This window comes from Chiloscyllium punctatum, chromosome 32 (genome assembly GCF_047496795.1).
Source record: "Chiloscyllium punctatum isolate Juve2018m chromosome 32, sChiPun1.3, whole genome shotgun sequence".
Taxonomy (NCBI): Eukaryota; Metazoa; Chordata; class Chondrichthyes; order Orectolobiformes; family Hemiscylliidae; genus Chiloscyllium; species Chiloscyllium punctatum.
Window position 1 is genome coordinate 47,110,890 of NC_092770.1, and position 21,571 is coordinate 47,132,460.

The window sequence follows — 21,571 nt, forward strand, 5'->3', positions numbered from 1 at the left end:
CAATAAATCAGGTGATTTATGAACAAGACTATTTGCATAATCCAATGCCATTGTACCAAATCCCCTTCTACCACTTATTCCTATTGAAGATACTGTGTTGTCTTTCATAATGGGAAAGAACCTCCTAATTGTGATCATAGTATAAAGGATGTGAGCTGTTTTACTTTCAGTCATACAAATCCTAAACTATGAGAATTGGGGGATGGTGAACTGGCTGTTTGGTCTTGCTTCATTTCTTTGACTTGTAATTGAAGAATTTAAAAAGTAGTCTTCATGATTTTTCCATATAAAAGCCTCATATTTCAAACCGACCTAAGAACACATGGTTGATATCAAATCCACCAGCATGAATTTACGGCTTGCAAATGATTTATTATGCATCAATTATTTATTTAAAATTATTTTAGAATTATTCACAATACTAGGATCATGGATATAGACACTCAACAAATCCACTCATTATTACAGAATAACTTGCAAACTTTGAATGTGAGCTATGTAAAGAAATTGACACATTCTGACAATATAAAACATTTGTACACTTCAGGAGATTGGATGTTTTTGCTCCGCTTCAGTGACCTTTACAATGAAGTGTCTGTTGACAACCTGGCATTGACCTCCAGGTATTATGCTTTCAGATACGAAAAAAGGCCTCTGATTGGGCCTTCACCCAAAGAAACATCATCTGAAACAACCTCAGCTTAAAATGACTGTGAGTGATGCTATCATAAGAACACTTAACATGGCTATATCACATTTCTCTCTTCGCTACTTTAACAGGAGTGTTAAACTGTTTAAAATACAAGGGTTAATGCCTCCATTGAGAGGAACTTGACGTCAGTGCATTAAGCTTTTATTTGATAACAATACACACAGTCATTTCCAGTCTTGTGTATATAAATGTGTTCCGCAAGGTAACATGCTCTACTCATTTCTCCTTTTGACAGTAAAAAAAATAAATTATTTTTCCCTCCAACTTTGACCCCAAATCTCCAAAGACTAACATATGACTTCCAGTTTCCATTACTTTGGGATGCAAACATTTCACCTGCAGACTGAAAAAGCATTAATGGAAAATGGACATATGTGATATATCAGAGGCCTGGATATAGAGCTCTGAGATCAACTCAAACTCTAACCAATTGTTTAATAGCAGATAAAACCCCAAAACAACCATTTCAAAATACAATGTAGCCTACTATTATTGTTCACAGGTGTCCCAAGCTTGTTCAGTTGATATAAATTTGGCGTAGTTCCAACTGTTAAAAACATAGAACATAGAACAGTACAGGCCCTTTGGCCCTCAATGTTGTGCTAACCTTTTATCCTACTCGAAGATCAGACTAACCTACATACCCTTCATTGTACTATCTTCCATGTGCCTATCCAAGAGTTGCTTAAGTGTCCCTAATATACCTGACTCTACCACCACTGCTCGCAGTGGATTCCAGGCACCCACCAGTCTCTGTGTAAAGAACCTACCTCTGACATCTCCCCTAAACCTTCCTCCAATCACCTTAAAATTATGACCCCTTGTGATAGACAATTCCGCCTTGGGAAAACATCTCTGGCTCTCCACTCTATACACCTCTACCAAATCAACTCTCATCCTTCTTAGCTCCAATGAGAAAATCCCTAGCTCCCTCAACCTCTCTTCATAAGACATGCCCTTCAGTCCAGGCAGCATCCTACTCTGCATCCTCTCTGAAGCTTCCACATCTTTCCTATAACGAGGTACGGTGGCTCAGTGGTTAGTACAGCTGCCTCACAGTGCCAGGGACCCAGGTTTGATTCCAGCCTCGGGCAACTGTCTGTGTGGAATTTGCATGTTCTCCCAGTGTCTGCGTGGGTTTCTTCCCACAATCCAAAGATGCACAGGTTGGGTGAATTGGCCATGCTAAATTGACCATAGTGTTCAGGGATGTATAGGTTAGATGCATTAGTCAGGGGTAAATGCAGAATAATAGGTTTGGATGGGATACTCTCCAAAGGGTCAGTGTAGACTTGTTGGGCCGAAGGGCCTGTTTCCACACTGTAGAGATTCTAAGAGGCAACCAGAAATGAATACAATATTCCAAGTGTGGTCTAACCAGGGTTTTATAGAGCTTCAGCATAACTTCACAGCTCAAACTTAATCTCCATCTCCCTGCTAATGAAAGCCAACACACCATATGCTTTCTTAACAATCCTATCAACTTGGGTGGGAACTTTGAGGGATCTAAGGATATGGACCCCAAGATTCCTCTGTTCCTCCATTCTGCCAAGAATCCTGTCTTTAACCATGTATTCTGCATTCAAATTCGACCTTCCAAAGTGAGTCACTTCACGCTTTTCCAGGTTGAACTCTATCTGTCACTTATCAGTCCAGTTCTGATTCCTGTCAATATCCCGTTGCAACCTACAACAGCCCTCTACACTATCCACAACTCCACCAACCTTCATGTCATTGTTAAGCTTACTAACCCACCCTTCCACTTCCTCATCTAAGTCATTTATAAAAGTCACAAAGGTCCCAGAACTTATCCCTGTGGAACAGTAATTTTTTCTTTCTCCTCCAGTCTTATGCTGTCACAAAGTACATTATATTGAATGATGACCATCTTATTGTTATAGTACAGATGGTGCTGCTGTGTTAGAGATCAGTCTGTTATGCTGTGGCAATATGCCCTTTTACATGCATGTTGTAATCTTGAACTTTGGAGAGTGAAGGTAGAGGCTCCAATTCTTTCCATTTCATGGCTTACCAGGAACGTATCCTGCTCTTACTACTTGCCACTGGAGTGTATTGGAAGGCTTTGCATGTTGATAATTAACTTGCTTGCCTGCATTTAATGTACTTTTGTTAGCAACTTGCCTTGAGATGGGGCTTGAACCTAGAGCTTCTGACTTAGAGACAGAGATGCTTCCCACTGCAGCACAACTGAAAGAGGAAAGAAAACATTTACGATCCTTCAGATACGGTTAAAGTTTCAGGCACATATTTAAACCTGGGCATCCCATTACTGGGTGCACAGCAGGAGAATGACAAGAGCCTGTGGTCATTTCTCACAATCCCTGTCTACTAAGTATCAGAGAGTGACTGCTAGATTAATGGTCTTATTGGATCATCTGCTCCAGGTCAGAAATGCATCATCTTCCTCATTTAAAGAATTAAATAATCCCTTCCTTCAGACCTGGGTGGTCTGGGCCCAGGCCATATATGAGGTCAGCACCTCTAGTAGGCATCTCTAGAAGCCAGCACAGAAAGTGGGTTAATGAGGGCTCATCACTTGACTCAATACTCATTACACATTCCCATCACACTGAACTCTTGTGGTTCCCTCATTGCTGGACAAGGTGCCACACAACACCAAGGAGAGGGCTGAGCCTGGCTGAGACACTTCCATTCTCTCTGCATTTGAGAAAGATGTGGTCCAGTTGGGGCGCAAGGATCAAGACCTTGTATAGAGATCAGAAGTCAGTGAGCAATATTGTTGTCAACTCTTCTGCCAACTGCAACTACTCTCTCATACATACCTCCATGTAACAAATTGCATCTGCCCCCATAAATTCCTTCCTTTGTATCTTGCTATGAGCAAGAGAGGTCCCAAAGGCTCTCCAGCGCAAGAACCCTTCAGGAGGAAGCCTGTCACCACCCCCCCGGCAAGGTGCTCATCTGCACCTTCCACCAGCACAAAAACAGACACCTTGGCCATTACTGTTTCTAGGGCAGACTCAGACACAATTTGGTTTGTGCATCATTGAAGAATCTGCAGCTGATGGAAGAAGAAACATGTGAGGTCTCCAACTCCAGGTCCCTGATCAGCCCCAGGCCGAGGACATTCTTTGGTACTCAGTCACAGGTGACATGCTCAACCTGCTGAGACAGCCGGGAATGATGCCAGTTACTAGACTCTAGTGAAAGATAAAGAAACCTGTCCATCCTCTGCTGTGGTGGCTCTGGCACTTAAGTGTTTTGCTGCCTCAAAGAGTGGTCCAAGAGCCCACTTCGTGGCTACTGGATAGATGCTCGGACATGCACTCTATCATTCCAGTCATGGGCACACAGCATCAAAAGCAAGGTGAGAGGAGGGCTGAGGCATCTTTTCTTTATTGAAAAGGTGGCGCAGAATGTTACAGCCCACCTGCAGCTACAGGAGAGCACAGTTAACTCACAACTGAAAGGGGTGTCAGCTTTATATCAAAGAGATCACATCACAAGCAAATAGAAGAAGTTTGCTTGTATTACAGCGTAAAGTGAACCTGCTCTCGGTCAACGTGGTATGTCAAATAGAAGCCACTGTAGCCTTCCAAGTAGCTGGTCCACAACAAACAGAACAGTAAAAGAAACATGTCCACGTAACTCAGGACCCTAGATGCTGGGGGCTGAGGTTTCTATATGCCTGTCTGGTTCTTCAGATCATAGCTTTATCATATGGGTTTCAACAGACTCTTCAGCAGTCTGCTCTCCAGTGGCCCTGTGGAAGTGTTTGCAGCATTGTATCTCAACAAAGTAGGTGTTTTGTCAGCTCATTGGTAGTTGGTCACACATAACCTGGAATCCATTTACCCCGTTCTCCCAGACTGACTGGAGCCCAGCTCCCAAAGGGAGTGAAGCACATATCCTCTGCCCTGAACTGACTGCAACACACTCCTCCCTCAGACTGAAGCATCCTTCCTCACTGATGAAATGTGCCATGCTGTTCAGACACCTGCTGATATTCTTGATCCATAACCTGAATGGCAAGAACTTAATGGCAAAGATTTCCTTCTTGGTGGGAATCTGATTTTTGACCTCTCTACCTCCATTCTCTTCTTCAATGCCAAGGAATAGGCATTGAAAATCAAGATCCACAAGGAACAGCTACAGGACCAAACAAAAGTCACGATTGATGGAATCATTCACTGCATATTTATCACATTATAGTGAAGTGAGCTGCAGTCCAGCATTGTGGTTAAACTTAGAATTGTCGTTTAATAGGCCTTCATATAGAAAATGTTTGTCAAACTTACAGATACAATTTAGGCAAAATGTGTTTGCTAGCACGAAAGAAGCATACAGAAGAATTTCTTAATTCAATGTTCGTTATCAGTAATTGCAAAATATCCAATGTCTGTTATTCATGTAAATCAGAGTGGAATGTGATTCAGGTGATGGGGTTCTCATTTGTTGGCTAGAGAGCTGCCTTCCTGTTGCCTCAATTAATTATGACCTGTCACATTATATACCCACCAAGGCCAGCAACAGACCTTCCCTGGGACTTAGGGCTCTGGTGACAGATATTCCGCTTCCTGGGGACCAGCCAGCAGCTAATTAGACAGTCTCCATTACCTGCAAGTGTTATCAGTGGTGGCTGCAAGTTGTGGAAAAACACCCACCAAGGGACCTGATGTTTCAAGGACAGTTTCTTAGGGCAGCATGTTCAGGCACCAACCAGAAAACAGGCGATAGTAGATATGGTAATGTGCAATAAGACAAGATTATTTATAAAGAAAGGATCCTTAGCCAGTGGTGATCTTAATAATATTGGACGTCACATTAAACTCAAGGCAGAGAAGAATGAATCAAACACTCGTGTTTTAAATGTAAAGGTAATTATGAAGATATGAACAGCGCTGTCTAATTGACACTGGAAACATAGTTAAGAGATAGGTCAGCAGAGATACAATGTCAGATATTTCAAAACACTCAGAAAAGACACATTCCAATGAGAATATTCTACATGAAGGGCACAATATCCATGGATAATTAAAGAAGTTAGAGATAATGCCAAACTGAAAGAAAACGTACGTCATTCTTTTTTCTCATATTCATGAGTAGACTGTAGGCATCGTTGGCTGGGCCAGCAATTATTGTCCATTTGGGGTTGCCCTTGAAAAGGTGGTGGGGAGTTGCCTTCTTGAACTGCAGCAATCCACATGCTGTAGATTGCCCATAATGCTTTTGGAGAGAGAATTTCAGGATTTTGACCCAGTCACAGTGAAGGAACAGTGATATATTTCCAAGTATGAATGGTGAGTAGCTTGGAAGGAAGCTTGCAGGTGGACATGTTCCCATGCATCTGCTGCCCTTATCCTTCTAGATGCAAGTGATTGTGGTTTTGAAAGGTGCTGTCCAAGGATCTTTGGTGAATTTCTGCAATGCATCTTGTAGATGGTACATGCTTTGTGGTGGAGGGAGTGGATGTTTGCGGATGTGGTGCCAATCAAGTGAGCTGCTTTGTCCTGGATGACGTTGAGCTTCTTGAGTGTTGTTGGAGTTGCACCCGTGCAGGCAAAGGGGGAACATTCCATCACACTCCCGACATTTACCTTGTAGATGATGGACTTTGGGGGAATCACTCACTTTGGTGAGTTACACATCACAGTATTGCTAGACTCTGACCTGCTCTTGGAGCCACTGTGTTTATGAGGTGAGTCCAGTTGAGTTCCTGGTCAATGGTAACAATAAGGATGTTGATAGTGGGGCATTCAGTGATGGCAATGCCATTGACTATCTAGGGACAATGGTTAAGTTGCCTCTTATTGGTCATGGTCATTGGCTGGCATTTGTGTGATATGAATGTTTCTTGTCACTTATCAACTCAAGCCTGGATATCGGCCAGGTCTTGGTGCAAATCTGAGTTACAGGTTAGAAGATTGGCCAGAGTATAAAGAACAGCAAAAAAAGACTAAGCAATGGATAAAGAGGGAGAAATTAAGAGTAGAAGAGAAAGCTAGCTAGAAATTGAAAGAACGGATGAATTGAACAAGTATTTTATGTCTGTCTTTACTGTTGATGATACACATCCCAAATATGAATCAGAAGGTAAAAGGAAGTGAGGAATTTAAAACAAACATAATCATGAAGGAAACGGTACGGGTAGAATTCTAAGATTAAAAAATCTGACAAGTTTCCTTGCTCTGGCGGACTTCATCCTAGGTCATAAAAAGAAGAGCTGCTGAGATGGTTTGATCATTAATTTTAATTTTCTAAAATTCCCTAAATACTCATAAGATCCCACCAAATTGAGAAATAGAGAATGGGCCTCCTCTATTCAAGAAAGGTGGGAGACAGAAAGCAGGAATCAAAAGGTTGGTTAGCCTAATGTCTGTTAAAGGGAGAATGGGAACTATCAGTAATTAATGAAGTTATGGTGTATATATATATATATAATATATATATATGTATCTTATTTTATGGAAGGGAAATATTGTTTAACTAATTCATTGCTTTTTACTTTCTCAAAGAACTCCAATGTAGTGGAAAACTAAGGGATGTAGTGTACAGTTGATTCTGCTGTAGTGCGTGTTTTGTCAACGTGAATTAGCTTTAACATGATTGAAGAATTTCGACTATTATTGGTAGATCGTGAACTTTCCTTACCTGCATTGACTAAACCGTGGTTCCGGCCCCGTTAGTTTGAATGGCGTGGCTATTGCGTGATTTTGTTATAATGCGAGATCTCATGAGAATGGAGCTATCGTGTTATAACAGAACTGATTGTACTTAGATTTCTAGAAAGCATCTGACAAAGTGTCAGATCAAAGATTACTATGTAAAATAAAAGCTCATATTGTAGGGAATAACATATTAGCACAGATACAGGATTGGTTAGCTGACAGAAAACTGCATAAGCATAAATGTTATTTTTGGATTTACAGGAAGTAATAAGTGGTGCATCACATGGAGATTCAATTATTTATAGTTTATACTAATGACTTGATGAAAGGATCAAATGAGTGCTAGATGATACTAAGATAGGCAGGAAAGTAAGTTGTGAAGAGGAAATAAAACATCTGTGTAGGGATATGGAAAGGTCAAATAAATGGACAAAACTTTAGCAGATGGAGCATAATGTGGGCAATAATGACCTTGTCTACTTCAAATAGAGAAGCTACATATTATTTAAATAGGGAGAGATTGCAGAACTCTGAGGTACAGAGGGATTGGGTGCCCTGATCCATGAATCACAAACATTAATAGGCAGATTCACCATGTGATTCGCAAGGTAAATGAAATGTTGTTATTTATTTTAAAGGGAATGGAATACAAAAGTAGTGATCTTTTGCTTTACAGCTGTATAGCATTGGTGAGACAATATTTGGAATAATATGTACAGTTTTAAGAAAAGGTACAAATATGTTAAAAGACAGTTTTGAGAATGTTCACTGGGCTTCTCTGTGGGATAGGGAATTATTTTATGCAAGAAATTGGACAGGATAGCCTTCTTTCCATTGGAGTTTAGAACAATGAGGTGTGATCATATTGGAATATATAAGAACTTAAAATGACTTGAAAGTGTGGATGCTGAATGGATATTTCTACTTGTAGGAGAGAGAACAAGAGACACAATTTAAAAATCAGGGTTCTTCCATAAAAGCCTGAGATAAGGAGGGCTTTTTTCTTAGAAGTTCGTGTGTCTTTGGAACTCTCTTCCCCTGAGAGTGGTGGAAGGAAGGAGGGTCATTAAATACTTTAAAGGCAGAGGTAGTTAGATTCTTCACAAGCAAGGGAGTCAATGGGGGCAGGTGAGAACATGAAGGCCACATTTCCAATCAGCCATGATCTTGTTGAATGGTAAAGGAGGTCGGAAGGGCAGAATGGCCTTCTGCTCCTTATTCAGATTTTCATATGTTTGTGGACCACAGGTAATTTTGGGGGGAGGGTGAGAGCAGGAAATGGATGAGAGTGTTGAGGCACTTCTTCCTTGTGCTGGGTCCTTAATCAGGTACGAAGTCCCTAGGAATGAGAGACTTGTTGTGGGAGCCTGCAAGTGTTTGCTTGTCAAACTTCCTGTGGTGGCAAATCCCTGCAGGCACTGGCTGGATGAGGGCCTTAACTGGACATTGATGGGAAGGTAGTCGAGAGTGTGGTGCTGGAAAAACACAGCAGGTCAGGCAGCATCTGAGAAGCAGGAAAATTGACGTTTCGGGCAAAAGCCCTTCATCAGGAATGAAGTAGGAAAGGGCTTTCCTGCTCCTCGGATGCTGCCTGACCTATTGTGCTTTTCCAGCACCACACTCTCGACTCTAATCTCCAGCATTTGCAGTCCTCACTTTCTCCTAATTAATGGGAAGGTAGTCCATAAGCCTTCTCAACCTGGGCCTAATTGGGTAGAGGAAGGAGGATGGCAAACAGAGTATACCTAACTCCAAACATGCTGCTGGGTGGGGCATTAAATTCCACCGTCTCTTTGATTATATCTGTCAGAAAGGTTTGAGCAATCCATTCAGTTATTAGATAATTAACACGAAATACATTTTTTGTAAAAATATGAAAGTTAACTTAAATATCCTGCATTAACACAGAATGCTAAAATTTTCTTTTCGATTCTGCATGGAGAATATGAAAATAAAATTATAATTAAAATGTATGGCTAGTAAAATTACAAAAATAGCAGACCTTTGTTGGTATAAAATAATCACTGTCCTGATGGAATCATGTAGCCAATATGAACAACAGCTGGGCTATATCATTCTGAATATGCTATTGTGATTTTCTGCTCAGAATGGCTTTTACAATTATATTTGTCTTGGTGCAGAAAATATTAATAGTGTTTTCATTATCCACTGCACCTAATGGGAAGCTAAAAGTGTAGCCTATGGTTTTCCATGGAAAAATAGATGGGATCTGAATCAATTTGATTTATTTTCCCAAGCTGTACTCCCTATAAGTTCTACACCCCTCATGGAGAACCAAATTTTGAAATCATCCTTAACATCTCTTCATTCTCATTATTTCCCCATAAGTTAAAGATGTTAGATTCAAGCAGATTTTCAAAAAAGCATGTGTGCATTTAGTGCATTGTGAATTTAAGTTTTAAATTAAATTAGTGTTGTGCTAACAGATAAATGTTATGAATACCATGCATTCATCCCAGATAAGTTGTCACAATCATGTCCCCATTGTTCCACAAGTTTTACAAAACGTAGAAATATATATTGTCCCAATGAAACCGCCAAAATGATCAACTTACCTGACCAAATGCTCTCAGGACAAATATAATTCACATCAGGTTGCTTCAATAACTGAACACATTTTCTCTAGTTATTGCAACATTTAACTTTAACAAGAGTTAAAGCAGAGATTTCTAAGTTATGCAACTTAAACTATATCCTTTCAAACCTCAAATGCACATGCACACACAATTGCAATTAAGGCAGACAAAAGATAAACCATTTCCATGTATACTAAGGGTAGAAAAATAATATAGACAGGCTAGACCAAATTCCGATGATCAAAAGTCTAGACCATAAGGTGGTAAGTTATTTTCCTTCCAGTCCTTTTGATTTTTTGCATTAATAATATGGGGCTTTCTGTAGGACGACAGTCATTCAATGGTTGATCTGACAAACTTGTGTCTTCTCTTGTATGGTATTTTTCTAAAGCTTGCTTGGTTTTTCTGTCCTTTCTCCACACAAAGAAAGAGAGAGAGAGAGAGAGAGAGAGAGTGTGAGTGAGTGAGTGAGTGTGAGAGATGGATGCTTTCGGTCTCCAAGCAATGGATAGCTTTGCCACTGCTTTTGTCACTTAAGCTTTTTAAAATTCTGCAGCTCAACCAACCAGTGGGCTGCTGTCAGACAAATTTCCTTAATTCAAAAGTTTCTTGGGGCTGCTCAGTCTCGAATTCTCTTTCCCTTTACCTCCAAAAAGCAATATTATATTGCATAACTTAACAATATGTGCAACACTTGATCTTCAAGTTCCAAAACTTTTCTGGTATTCCAATTAAAGCTGTCCAACTTCCATTTCATTTGATTGTCCCAATAATGAAGAATATGAGCTCTCTTACATGAAACAAAAAATTTCTATCAACAAAACAAAACTGTTCTATAATTTATATATTTTCTTCTCTTCATTGTTAGAAATTTCTGCTGTAGTGTTTTGTTTTGTGTTCTTGTGCTACTATGGTGCACAATCCTGACCACAAACATCCTTCAGGAGATTAATCAGAGTACCTGCTGTGTTGTGTCTTGGATGATAGGATGCTGGTTCATTAATAGTGGGCGAGGAAAAGGGGGTGTCTGTTATTTGCAGCTGGATTTCAATGACCTTCAATGTCAAGTTAATGGAACTGAACTTATTGCAGAAATTGGCCAACATATCATATCTCCTTGGCAAAGCATCAAAATACTTCTATGGTCTAATATAGTTAGAGAAGAATTTACTGACTTAGTTATGAGAAGCTACAATGAGAGAAGAAATTCACTCTCTGTACTGATTACAAATTCTCCTGCTCCAATATTACCCAAGGGTTTCTTTCTCTATGGATCATTTCAATTCAAATCTGTGTTTTTTCTTTTTGCTTGAGGATTGCTATCCTTGAACATCATAAACAGGAATGAATGGCATTGCATCACTGATTTGAACTGATTGAACAAGCTTATTTAATCTGGACCATTGGGATTGCCATTCGGTTTTTCCAAACTAAAGACCTAATTTTAAGATTTAATCTTCAAGGAAGAGGATCTAACAGGAAAAAAAAATGAAAAGCCAAAACCTTCTAACTTTTTCGAGCACCCAGAAAATAGAATTAGTTTAGTACTTATATAGAAATATGTGGAAAGTATTGGGTGCATTTTTCTTTAAGGAATTCCTCCAAACTTGAATCTCCAGATATTATATATTTTATCAAATCCAACTGCAGCGACACACAGGTTTTGAAGAATATTCTTGTGAAACCATAATCTTTGTAGTTTTTGTAACAGTTGTTATGATCCATTTGAGAAAGTGCGCTGATGCTTGAGCTCAACTATTCCCATGCTTGTCACAGAAGTTTAAAGATTTAATTAAAGTACATAAAGTCCCCAATTTATCCATCTGACAGACTCGGTTTAACAGAAAACAAATACTAGGCTTCCGTACTTAACTAGAACTACTATTTATGGCAGTTAAATACATTCTAACTGCTAGTAAATAACCATGAACTATCAATACATACCTCTACTAGATGAAACCCTAACTCCTATCTTTTTTAAAACCTATACATACACATATAGACAAAAAAAAGGTATTATGGATGGATGGATGAAAAGTACTGAGCAATCACAGATTCTTAGCACTAGTTCAAGCCTTCATGGAGTATTTGCTTGGCTTCCCAAGACCTTGTGTTCCTGGTTTATGTTTGCCAGATTCTCAATTCTTTGCTGGGGAGTCAGCGGATTTACACATTAATTATTCAGTTTGACTGTCATTGGTTAGAGGCAACACTTTATAGCAAAGTGTGGAAGAAAATAACTGACTGTTTCTATGCATGATTCACTTTGCTGTATAGATCAGATTCTGGTGTGGAGACCTTTGGGCCTGATATTGTTTACACACACCAGTGGTTCAGCTAACCAGGAACCAATCAGAGAGTTGTTACCATGTAGATGAGCTCTGATATCCATAACTGGTCATAATTGGTCACAAACTCATCAGCACTTTGTTGCTAGCTAAAGCTTGCTCTACACACATACTGTCCCATGTTCCATGCTGCATTGTCTCTGTTCCCCTCCTGCTTACAAAGCAACAGTGTACATGCAATTCACAATGAGTTCCAATAACTTACTTTTAAAATTGCAGCAATTCCTTCCACAGTCCTTATTTTCAAAAACATTCCTTTTCTCATTTAAATCCATCATTAAAAATACAGGAAAAGCAGAAAGATAAGGTCTTCATGGGCTGATTAGAAAATTCTTCAAAATTTTTGTTTAAAAATCTCTCCATTCAAATCAGAATTGTTCACAACATGACAATAATCAGGATTTATTGAGCTAAACCAGTTATCTGTGTCTCAGTTGAGCAAAATGCCCACTGTTTGGTTTGTCCTAACCATTGCTAAGCTTGGATGTGACATGTCACTTTCATTGTGTTAGCTTGTGAGTGACAGAAAACGGAATTCTGCTTTATACTGTATCATAGGACGTGCATAGGATGGCAACAATTGCTTCACTTGGTCTGGCAAAAATATCACCCCCTTAGCAGGTCCTCCTTCAAACTTTGCAAAGTTGCACTAAATCAGTGCTTTTTCAACTGTACTTTCAATGTTCCTGTGAACAGTATTCTATATTGATTTATAAGCTAACTTCATATTCCCTGAGGTTGTTATGGAGAATGAGAGGATTCTATTGAAAATGGCGAACATCACTGACAAAATACTTAAATCCCATTTCATAAGGGCGTATCCGCGTACTGGAATTAAACTTGTGGATTGTTTATTCTTATATTCAGTGTAACTGGCATAAATGTAAGTAGTTTGAATTGTGTCCATGGAACGACATGTACCAAAAATTGATTTCAGAATGTTGAAACTCGTTTTACCTGGAATTCTCAACATCCATTCAAGAAACTAGTGTGGGAGAATTTCTGCTTTGGGTGCAATTGGGGTAATGTTCCAAAATGTACTTGAAATGTTGATGTTAGATTATAACAAATGTTTCCAATAAATTAATTTGCATAATCAAATTGTGTAAAATTTTCAATTAAGTGGGACCTCTGGACTGCATACTAGAATGCTTGTTTTCTTGTTTTTATTAAAAATATTTCTTGGTGTTTTTAAACGTGTAACTTGATGCCTTATTATACCTTTTAATTGTTCCTTCAATAAAATGAAGGAAAACAAGTAAGTTCTAACTTTTAAATATGAGTAACTTGATTTAAAAATAAAAACATAATAAAACATTATATTGGTCCATTAGTCTGTTTTGTAGGTATTTCCTATATGCAAAATTTGTAAAGTGTACCTACTAGAGTCTACACACTAGGAAAACAGAAGTGCATTTGGGTTCTGTTAGGTCCACTCAGTTCCTGACCTCATTACAACCTTGGTCCAAATATAGACAAAAGAGCTCAACTCCAGAGGTCAGGTGAATGTGACTGTCCTTGATGTCAAGTCAGGAATTGACTGAGTATGGTATCATGGAGTCTTAACAAAACTGGAGTGAATGAGTATCAGTGGGAAAACCCTCTTCTGTTGGAATCATATCTAGAAGGAAGGAAGATGGTTGTGGTTGTTGGAAGTCAATGACCTCTCTGAAGACATTGTATTGCTAAGCTTAGATGTGACGTGTGTCCTAGGCCTAACCATCTCAGCTGTTTCATCAATAACCTTCCCTCCATCAAAAGGTGGGAATGTTCATTGATAATTCCACAATGTTCAGCACCATTTGCAACTCTTCAGAAAATTATGCAGTCTTTATCCATAAGGAGCAAGAGCTGGACAACATACATGCTTTGGCTGCTGATTGACAAATAATTTTAGTGCACAAGTGCCAGGCAATGGCCATCTTCAACAGAATCTAAACAATAACTTTTGGTGTTCAATAGTATTACTGACGCATACACCACTTGCTGTTCCCCTCCAAGTCACACACCATCCTGACTTAGCATTGTGGCAAAATTGGGTCCAAATCCTGGAACCCCTTCCTATCAGCATGTGGGTATTCATACACTCCGAAGGCTGCAGCAAATCAAGAAATTTGCTCATCATTACTTTATTCAGTTAGGGATGAGCATTAAATGCTGCCCGAGCCAGAGATGTCCATATCCCCGAGATGAATGAAATATAATTTGAAGTTTGATTGTGATTGGGCCAGTGGTGTGTGGGTTAGTTTTGTGGGGCATAATCTGGTGAATTGAATCTTAAACTAATGTAAAAGATTGAAGAAAACCCAAAATAAAGTGGTTTTGGATGAAACTAATACTTAAAATTTGTCAGTTGTGTCCTAAGATTTGGCTGATTCCACCTGAATTGTGCTTACATTACACATACATATAGGTGGTATATATCTGAGTTCTCATTGTTGTAAAACTATGCCCTCGTATGTGCATCAATTCAGCAGTATGACTTACAACCTATAGCAGAAAGCATAATATTCCAATTTCCTTCCCATATTTGATTAGTCAGCTTTCATTATAGCTTTTACTTATCCTCTCAGTAAATACCATAACCACAAGCGAAGGTCTGATGGAATCTTGGACACTTCTGAAATTCTCACCCATTGTATCTCCTGCATGACCATTTTCTCTGGATGAAGAGGCCTTAACTTTTATGGTCCCCACGATATAGTATTTAAAAGACAACGTGCACAATATTCCAGCCCGGGATAACAGTGGACCAGAACCTCACTGCCTTTCTGACCTTGCTCAAATTAATTTCTATGCAGAAAGGCCCAAGCTCAACCTTCCTGACCTGCTGCCAACTGAGGCCCTGAGATGGTCAATCAATGATGCATTAAGGGTTTATCTATTCCCCTTGGTCTGTGTGCTCGAGTGAGTGTAAGGTTGTACAGTATGGAAACAGACCCTTTGGTCCAACCAGTCCACGCCAACCATACTCCCACACAAACCTAGCTCCACTTGCCTGCATTTGACCCATATCCCTCCAACCCTTCTTATTCATGAAGGCTTGCCAAATGTCTTTTAAACATTGCAACTGTACCTGCATCCACCACTTTCTCTGGCAGTTCATTCCATACACAAACCATTCTGTGTAAAAAATGTTGCCCCTCATGTCCTTTTTACACCTATCTTCTCTCACCTTAACAGTATGCCTCTCAATTTTGAACTCCCCTACCCCAGGCATAGGACCCTTGCTATTCACCTTATCTATGCCGTCATGATTTTATTAACCTCAATAAGGTCACCCCTCAATCTCCTATGCTCCAGTAAAAGAAGTCCTAGCCTTTCCATTCTATTTTTATATCTCAAATATCCTGACAACATGCTGGTAAATCTTTTCTGAACCTTCTCCAGTTTAATAATATCCTTCCTATAACAGGGTGACCAGAACTATACCTAAGACAGGGAAATGGTCATAGAGTCACCTCAAAACGAAAACCTTAATCTAAGAAGTGGGAAGATTCTGGCCACTGGGTTTGAAATTGGCTAACAAGCAGCTATGTCAGAGGCATGAAATGCAAAACATCCAATCTAACGTCTTTTTCTCTTTACTCTTTGCAGGCCAGCATCTGCTGTCTATCCTTAATTGCCCTTGAATGGTGCAGAATCAAACTAAGAATCAAGTACATTGCTGTGGAGTCAGGAGTCACTGATCAGATCAGGTAAGAATGGTAAATTTCCTTCCCTAAATGACATTGGTGAAACAGATGGGTATTTCTGAATCAAACTTCATATTTTATATTTCTTGAATGAATTTAAATTCCATCAGCTCCCACAGTGGAATTTGAAACTATTAACACAGGACATTAATGCCAATTAATGAACTACCAATTTAGTAACATTACCACAACCTTCCCAAATGTGGGACAATGTGCATTAATACATCTACCGCAGGACTTGTGCAATGTACAATACTGGTAAAGCAGAAAAAAAATGATGTTTTGGGACTTTTGTTGATGGCCATGTACCAAAATTGGGCTGTCCTGAATGCATCTGGTACTGGGTGAGCTGCATTCAGCAAAATATAATCTATTTGTGGCTTGATTGATGGGCCTTAAAGGAACTGCTGGAGACCACCACATAAAATATAAGTTTGTTCAAAAATACATTTCTCAATTTGGAGCCAGGAACTGGAGGAATGCTGCAGCAATGCCAAAGACTCCTGCTTGGCTTCTCTCAATCCACCCTGTCTTCTGATATATTTACATAATCCCTTTTAAAATCACTTCTCCTTTCCCTTGCTTAGCTTCTACCCACCATTCCCTCACCCTCAAATACCTGAGATCACACTGGCGATTCAAACCTGAAAGTTAATATTGATTTGCCGGCCAGCTCAGGGATCCCTGGTTTAAATTAGGCTAAGCACCATCACTAGGATTGTTCTCTGTTTCCAATTTGTGCTAGCAGGTCACCAAAAACTAATTCCTGATAAAGAGCTTTTGCCCGAAATATCGATTTTCCTGCTCCTCAGATGCTGCCTGACCTGCTGTGCTTTTCCAGCACCAGTTTAATCTTGACTCTAATCTCCAGCATCTGCAGTACCCACTTCCTCTACCAAAAACTAATTTCCAGCCCATTGAGTTTAGGCATTTTAAATATTTTAGATGGGTAAAAACAATGACTGCAGATGCTGGAATCCAGCTTCTGGATTAGAGTGGTGCTGGAAAAGCACAGCATTCGAGGAGCAGGAAAATTGACTTATCGGGCAAAAGTCCTTCATCAGGAATACAGGTGTAGAGAGAGGAGGAAAACTTCTTCAAGGCAGGCATCCTTGCAAGAGGATTCGCAGTCGGGTTAAAATCAACCAGGTAAAAACAAATACTGCAGATGCTGGAAACCAGATTCTGGATTAGAGTGGTGCTGGAAAAGCACAGCAGTTCAGGCAGCATCCGAGGAGCAGGAAAATCTATTCCTGATGAAGAGCTTTTGCCCGAAACGTCGATTTTCCTTTTCCTTGGATGCTGCCTGAACTGTTGTGCTTTTCCAGCACCACTCTAATCCAGAAATATTTTAGATGCTCAATGGAATGGATCTGTGGCTTGTCTCAGATGAAGTGGCATGTCACTGATCTGCAAATCTTTTAACTTGGTCAAGGTGATCCTTAATGGAACTTGCCCCTAATATTTAATGATTGCATTACAAAAAATTAGCACTGTCATACAAGAGCAGCAAAATCCTACTTTATTGCACTATCTCAAATGTAAGACCTTGGCTGTTGGTTCTATGTGAACTAGATACTGGACTGTGTGTCTGAATGCACTCAAAGTTCAAGCTTTCTCTCTCTCTCCATGTGACAATTCTTTTTTCTCCACCTTGCAATCTCTCCTAATTGCTTAACTAAGATTAGAAATCCATGATGCATGAGACATGGTGCAAATTTGCATTCAATCAGCCTGCAATTAAGTATTTTGATCTGGAAAAGAAACAGATTTTTAGATCAGTAGTAGTGGGAGCAAGTTAAATTTGTGCTCATCACACAAAAGGAATGGAGTATAACTCACTGTTTATCCATGGTCACCATTACATACTCCCAGGGATCAAATGCAATACTGGTTACATTTAGGATAAAGATTACTGGAGTTTTCCAGTTTTTACCTAAAAATCTGCTTGAACCCCTACATTAGCACAAAATATCTTTGTACATTACTATGACAGCACCTTTTTTCCTTTTCCTCACAATAGCCATCCTTATGACTTCTGGCAGTTATAGATAGATTTGTGGTTTTCATTTATCATCTCCTGACACGGTAAGATTCAAACCTTCAAATGCTCTATGTAGGACACTTTAACTTGCCAACTTCAGCAGAAGCACAAAACTCAATTCACAAGCAACCTATGTATACATCATTTGAATGAAGAATTCAAAGAATTCAACATTACAGACCAAATAAAATTCTGAAGACAGCTTTTGAATTGCTAAATTAAATGGTATTATAACTTATAATAGCGCACAATCGTTCTTGAGATCTGACACTAGGTGATCTACTAACTGTGCTAAGTTCATTCCAAATGCAGCTAAATTTTGTTGAAAAGCTTTTATCAGTGAATAAACACAGACTTGTAAAACACTTCTCTTAGATATTCTATGTAACCAGTACCTCTACATTAACAAAACTAAAAACAGTAAGTTAAATAATACATTTATGATGAACATTTATAAAGGTCTGGTTTGGACTTAACTATGTCCAACTCTGAGCACAACACTTTAGGAAGAACGTGAAGGCTTTACAGAAGGTGTAGAAGCTGGGGTTATTCCCCCCTGGAGAAAGGAATGGAGAGGAGTTTTAATAGAGGTGCTTTAGATCATGAGACGAGTAGATAGAGATAAATTGTTCCCACTGGAGGTGTTGTTGAGAATCAAAAAGACTATGATATAAAGTAACTGGCAAAAAGGAATAAGAGTAACAAGTGGAAATACCTTTTTCATGCTGAGTGGTCAGAATGTGGAAAGCACTGTTTGTGATTATGTTAGACTCAGATTTCATGTGGGCTTAGGAAACAGAATCAGCTGAGCACTTGTAGGACTCTGAGGGTAGCAGGCTTTTGTGGGACAGGGTGGTGGGGAGCAAAGGGAGAGGTGCTAGGAGGGGATTTAATATCCTGAATTTCCAGAGACTTAGCATGGACATGATGGGCTAAACAGTCTGCTGTGTGCTGTCACTATCTTATGATTCCATTCCAGTTTTGGGTTTTGCTCCTATAGATTAAAATATCACTGGATCTTTCAACTGTTCAATATTAATGTTCAGTGGAGTTTAGAAAAGTGAGGGGTGACTTGAAGTGTGCAAAATCCCAAATTTTCTTGACAAGGTGGAAGTAGGAGTGATATTTCCTTCTGTTGATCAGACCAGAACTAGAAGGCACAGAGATGAGGATTTTTTTTTTCTTTCAGAGGGTTGTGTGACCTTGTCCTCTTTGTCTCAAAGGGTAGAGGCGGCAGAGTCATTGAATATTTCTAAACAGAGATGGATTGGAGAAGGTAGGAATATGGAATTTGAGACACAAACAGACCAGATCAGACACAAACAGAAACAGGCTCAATGGCTGAATAGTCTCCTTCTGCTCCTATTTCATAAGTTCACAGTGATGATAATGATTAACAAATAATGACTCGCACTACAAGTACACAGACTATTAAGGAGATTTATATACGTGTAATAAATAAAGTTTCATGATATGCTTCTGGAATTTCATTTGAACAAATATTTATGCTCACTTCTAGTCTCCACAGCTGTTGAAAGACTTTGAGGGGAAAAATAAAAACAAAATGCATGCAAGACAGAAGGTATCAGAAAAACATTGTGGGAAGTTGCATGTTTTGGGGAACTTTAATTAAATAGCAGCATAGCACACTCAAGGCCAGCAATATCCCCACTGTGTCTTACTCCTCCAGAACTTGATTTGTGCCAACAATAACGAGGGAATGATTCCACCCACAGTCTAAAAAGCTTCCAAACTCTGTCCAATTTAGTTTGGAGCACTTTTCAGCTACATCTGAATTCTGATAAATGCATTCCTAGTTTGCCAAAAAAAAATGCTTTTCTAATGCTGCAAATGAAAAATGAACAAGTTGTAATATTTGCATCTTATCTCACTTAATCAATGATACTGCAAATGATTCTGAAGTTAAACCAAACAAGAATTCTTCTATTTTCAAGAAAGTATTTAAAATCTTACAGAAGGAAGGCAAGTGTGTGGAGTGATCGACAAGCTGTGCTGACAGCGTTCAATTAGGCTGTGCAATCAAAACACACATAATTGGAGCAGCCATTTCTGCTCTTGCAAGACTATACTTTAAGTGTAATGCCTGGATCAAGAATTCTATAGAAGGGGAGTGAACAGGAAGTGACTTTATACATTGGAATGCTATCCTTGGATCAGCCTTACATTTATCGAGAGTCAACTGTGGTGAAAGCTGGGTAACTGATGGCATTTCAGCGTGCCAGTTTTCTCTGTATTTTATGTTTAGATCATGATTTACTCTACTGATTGCAGCTGCAGAAATAATTTCAATAATAAATCCTGCATTATTTCATGAGTGAGTTACACTCAATACTGAAGGAGTGACTGGTACAAACAGCAGGGGAGATAATTTAACCCTGTAAAAATTTTCTGAATCAAAATATAGTCTAAAGAGACTAAACAGTTAATTCATTGGCCCAGACCTTCTGCTAGAAAGGTAGAGATTGCAGCAGTATAGTCAGGATTCGTGCATCAGGACCACGTGGAAGTCCCAATGCAGCTGACTGTATGAGACTTGCCGGGGAAGTTGAAATTTCCAATGGTGAATTGCCTGGCATCCAAAACTATTGAAAAACCAGTGTTCCCAGCTCAGAATTAGAGTTGGAGACTTCAGGTAATTTGATTGACTTAGCTGAATAGATAGCTAGGAAAACAAAGAGGAACTAAAACCAGCTCTAACTCCTGATTAATTGGAAAACTTACTCAAACCAAAAAGTGCTGGAGAAATGTAACAAGGTCGGCAGGATCTGTGCAGAGACAGAGTTGACATTTTATGTCCAGTATGACCAATCATGTTTCTTTGTTCAGAGATGCTGCCGTGTTTCTCCAGCACTTTTTCTTTTTATTTCAGAGTTCCAACTTCCGCACTGACTCACAACTGACACCCATCATGACTTACCATAGACACCTGAAACTTCCTCCACAGACCTGAAATTCTCCATCACCCAGCACCCCTTACAGACCCTCTGAACCTATACCATCCAATTTAATCTTGATTTACAACTCTTCCCACCTCCATGGCCCCAGTGACTATTAACAGTATTCTGGAACCATCTGACAGACCTGCATTTCATTACCTGACAAATATTCTATTCTGCTGATACCTGTAACTCCATCCACTTGGCATGTGTTCCCTCATTGATCTGTCACCACCAAACGCTCCCCCAGCTGGCATCCTAACCCATCTATCTGGCATTCTACTTCACTCAGAACCCAGTTGACCTACGTTCCTATCCAGTGACACCCAACCCCCTCACCCACTTGGTATCCTAATAGCTCACTTAGCTTTGCTTAGTTGTTCACAAAGCAACAAATGGAACATGGCAGCAAAAGGAGGCATATTTTCAGTGTTGCCCCATTTAGCTGTTGCTGGCATGCACTATACTGTACCTGGACTATACAGTTTAAAAGTAGATGAGCAATATTTAGTTTGTTTGGGGTCAGAATTAGGGATTTTTGACCCAGATTAGAATATCTGGGTCAATG

At 39.4% G+C, this 21,571-nt stretch overlaps 1 protein-coding gene across 3 annotated transcripts in view; it reads right to left on the reverse strand.

Moving 5' to 3' along the window:
• Positions 1-21,571, reverse strand: part of LOC140458142 (ELKS/Rab6-interacting/CAST family member 1-like) — a 917,474-nt gene that overhangs the window by 24,788 nt on the left and 871,115 nt on the right. The gene's annotated exons all lie outside the window — the stretch shown is intronic.